We start from the raw sequence: 4,544 nt of genomic DNA, 5'->3' as shown, positions 1-4,544 counted from the left end.
CTAGGGCTCCCACTGGGTACATCTAAACCTACTATCATGGATATGACACCGCTAGTTTGTAAAGCGGAGAGGAAAATCACAGCAGCCATGGCACTGATGTCGCATGCGGGCAGATTGGCTTTGATGAATTCACTGGTCACGTCGCTACTCGTGTACCCAATGGAGACTCTCAGAATCCCCCCAACGATTATAGAACAATTTGATAAACTTCGGAGGAGGTGTCTATGGAGAAAAAAGACTGAAGATGGATTCAAAAGTAATGCTCTAGTAGCGTGGAACGCAGTTTGCCGCCCGAAAGTGAATGGCGGCCTAGGGGTCCTGAACCTCAAATTACAAAATGACGCGATGCTTCTAAAGATGCTTCACAAGTTCTACAACAGAAAAGAAATCCCGTGGGTAGCATTGATCTGGAACACACACTACGGGGAAGCAATCCCCCACGCGCAAGATCGATGTGGCTCTTTCTGGTGGAGAGAACTAACCAAACTTATGCCGGTGTTCCGAGGGATAACGCGAGTCAATGTCAACAATGTCCTCTCGACGCTCTTTTGGAAAGACAACTGGAACAATGCCGTATATGCAGAAAAGTTCCCTCGGGCTTTCTCCTTTCCTAGAACTGAAGATGACTCGGTTCAGAACTTCTTGGGAACTAGCTCACTTCAAGAAGCCTTCTCGCTGCCCCTGTCCGAACAAGCGCATGATGAACTCAGGATGATGCAACAAGAAATCAGAGAAGTGCAGCTAAACCCTAGGGGAGATGACTGGGTGTGTTCTTGGGGGGCTGGCACCTTTGAAACGGTAGTATATCGACGTTTCTATTTCAAAGAGACTACGGTGCATCCAGCGTTTCGATGGCTGTGGAAAACAAAGTGTGTCCCAAAGATCAAGGTATTTGGATGGTTTTTGCTGATGGACATGCTCAACACGAGGAATATGCTCAAACAGAGACATTACAACATAGGGGCTACTCTGGACTGCATGCTTTGCGATCGACACATGGAGGATATGTTGGAACACCTCTTTTTTGAATGCATCTTCAGCCAACGCTGTTGGAATATGCTCAACATCACATGGTCAGAACAACAACATAGACTAGAGAAACTACAGCATCAGAGGACAGCACACCCCAGAGACATGTTCATGGATGTTTTTCTGGTGGCAGCCTGGAGTATATGGAAGGAAAGAAATAACAAGTGCTTTGAACAAATAACCCCATCTCTTGGGGCTTGGCGGCGTCGGTTTGTAAAAGACTTCTCCAGTCTTAGACACCGTGTGCCTACTAGCAAGGTGCAAACACATAGATAACATTGTAGCCACCCTAGCTGAAACCACATAATTTGTAACCCCACCCTGCCCACCTTACCCCCCCATCCCCATTCCACCCCCTCCCCATCATGTACATGTGTAACTATTGGCTTTATATATACATGCAGTAGGATTATATCCTACTGTCTTACACTCAAAAAAATAGAGACACTATCTGCCCTCTGGGAATTGTGAGAGACGTAGAAGTCATGTGTGGTAAGACGAAGTATCCTACTGATTTCCTCGTCCTTGGTACTGCACAAGATAGCTTTTGTACCATCATATTCAGTAGACCCTTTCTCAACACTGTCAATGCTCACATTGATTGCATTAAGCAGACCGTCACAGTAAGTTTCGAGGGTGTGTCTCATGAATTTAACTTCTCCAAGTTTGGAAGACAAAACCATGAAAGAGAGTCGTCTGGTAGAGATGAAATCATTCCTCTTGCCTCTATTGCTGTACCTCCTATGGATCCTTTAGAGAAATATCTGCTTGAGCATGAAAATGATATGCATATGGAGGAGAGAGATGAGATAGATAAAATTGTCTTAGAACAATATCCTATTCTCAAGAATAATCTGCCTGTTGAACTGCTTGGGGATCCTCCCCCACCAAAGGGTGATCCTGTGTTCGAGCTTAAACAGTTGCCTGATACTCTTAAGTATGCCTATCTTGATGAGAAGGAGATATATCCTATCATTATTATTGCTCTCCTCTCAGAGCCCGAAGAGAAGAAGTTACTAAAAACTCTGAGGAAGCACCGCGCTGCTATTGGATAAACTCTTGATGATATTAAGGGTATTAGTCCTACTCTATGTCAGCACAAGATTAAAACCGATCCTGACTTTAAACCAGTTGCTGATCATCAAAGGAATTAAATCCTAATATGAAAGAGGTCGTTAGAAAAGAAATATTAAAGCTTCTGGAAGTAGGAATCATTTATCCTGTTGCTCATAGTGATTGGGTAAGTCCAGTACATTGCGTACCTAAGAAGGGAGGTATCACCGTCGTTCCTAATGATAAGGATGAACTAATCCCACAAAGGATTATTACCGGCTATAGAATGGTGATAGACTTCCGGAAACTGAACAAGGCAACCAGGAAAGATCATTATCCTTTGCCGTTTATCGACCAAATGCTAGAAAGGCTATCAAAGCACACTCACTTCTGCTTTCTAGATGGTTATTCAGGTTTCTCCCAGATACCTGTTGCACAATCTGATCAAGAGAAAACCACTTTCACCTCCCTTTTGGTACCTTTGCCTATAGACGTATACCTTTTGGATTATGTAATGCACCTGCCACCTTCCAAAGATATATGATGGCTATATTCTCTGACTTTTGTGAAAAGATCATCGAGGTTTTCATGGATGACTTCTTCGTTTACGGGTCTTCCTTTGATGATTGCCTCAGCAACCTTGATCAAGTCTTACAGAGATGCGAAGAAACCAACCTCGTCTTGAATTGGGAGAAGTGCTACTTTATGGTTAATCAAGGTATCATCTTAGGACACAAAATTTCTGAGAGAGGAATTGAAGTTGATAAGGCTAAGGTTGATGCAATTCAGAAAATGCCTTGCCCCACAGATATCAGAGGTATACGAAGTTTCCTAGGTCATGCTGGTTTCTATAGAAGGTTCATTAAAGACTTCTCTAAGATTTCTAGGCCTCTTACCAACCTCTTGCAGAAGGATATTCCTTTTGTTCTTGATGAGGATTGTGAGGAAGCCTTTGAAATACTTAAGAAGGCTCTGATAACCGCACCTATTGTTCAACCACTTGACTGGAACTTGCCCTTTGAGATCATGTGCGACGCTAGTGATTATGCTGTTGGTGCTGTTCTAGGACAAAGAGTTGACAAGAAGTTGAATGTCATTCACTCCGCTAGTAAAACTCTAGACAGTGCCCAAAGAAACTATGCCACTACGGAGAAGGAATTTTTAGCAGTCGTGTTTACATGTGAAAAGTTCATATCTTACATAGTCGACTCCAAAGTCACTATTCACTCTGATCATACTGCTATTAAGTACCTCATGGAGAAGAAGGACGCTAAACCTAGGCTGATCAGATGGGTTCTCCTGCTATAGGAATTTGATTTGCACGTCGTTGACCGAAAGGGTGCTGATAACCCTGTAGTTGATAACTTGTCTAGTCTAGAGAATGTCCTTGATGACCCACTACCTATTGATGACAGGTTTCTTGATGAGCAATTAAATGTCATCCGCACTTCACTTAGTGCACCGTGGTATGCCGATTATGCAAACTATATCGTAGCCAAATACATACCACCCAGTTTCACCTATCAGCAAAAGAAGAAATTCTTCTTTGATTTTAGACACTACTTTTGGGATGATCCTCACCTTTATAAGGAAGGAGTAGATGGTGTTATTAGATGTTGTGTGCCTGAACATGAACAGGGACAAATCCTGCAGAAGTGTCATTCCGAAGCCTACGGAGGACACCATGCTGGAGATAGAACTGCCCACAAGGTATTGCAATCAGGTTTCTATTGGACCACTCTCTTCAAGGATCCTCGTAAGTTTGTCTTCTCTTGTGACGAATGCCAAATAATAGGGAACATCAATAAGCGTCAGGAAATTCCTATGAACTATTCACTTGTCATTGAACCATTTGATGTCTGGGGCTTTGATTATATGGGACCCTTCCCGAGTTCCAATGGGTACACTCACATCTTAATTCCTATGGATTATGTTACTAAGTGGGTAGAATCTATCCCCACTAAAAATGTTGATCACCACACCTCTATTAAGATGCTTAAAGAAGTCATATTCCCAAGATTTGGAGTCCCTAGATACTTGATGACTGATGGCGGTTCACACTTCATTCATGGTGTTTTCCGCAAGATGCTAGCTAAGTATGATGTCAACCATAGAGTTTCATCTCCTTATCATCCTCAGTCTAGTGGTCAAGTTGAGTTGAGTAATAGGGAAATCAAGTTGATCCTACAAAAGACCGTCAATAGATCTCGAAAGAACTGGTCTAGCAAACTTGACGATGCACTATGGGCTTATAGGACTGCTTATAAGAATCCCATGGGCATGTCACCGTATAAAATGGTTTACGGTAAGGCCTGTCATTTACCTCTTGAGCTGGAACACAAAGCTTATTGGGCAATCAAAGAGCTCAACTTTGATTTCAAACTTGCCGGTGAGAAGCGGTTGTTTGATATCAGCTCGTTAGATGAATGGAGAGCCCAGGCATATGAGAATGCCAGGTTGTT

Source organism: Hordeum vulgare, chromosome 4H (genome assembly GCF_904849725.1).
Source record: "Hordeum vulgare subsp. vulgare chromosome 4H, MorexV3_pseudomolecules_assembly, whole genome shotgun sequence".
Classification (NCBI taxonomy): domain Eukaryota; kingdom Viridiplantae; phylum Streptophyta; class Magnoliopsida; order Poales; family Poaceae; genus Hordeum; species Hordeum vulgare.
This window is presented reverse-complemented; position numbering follows the sequence as displayed.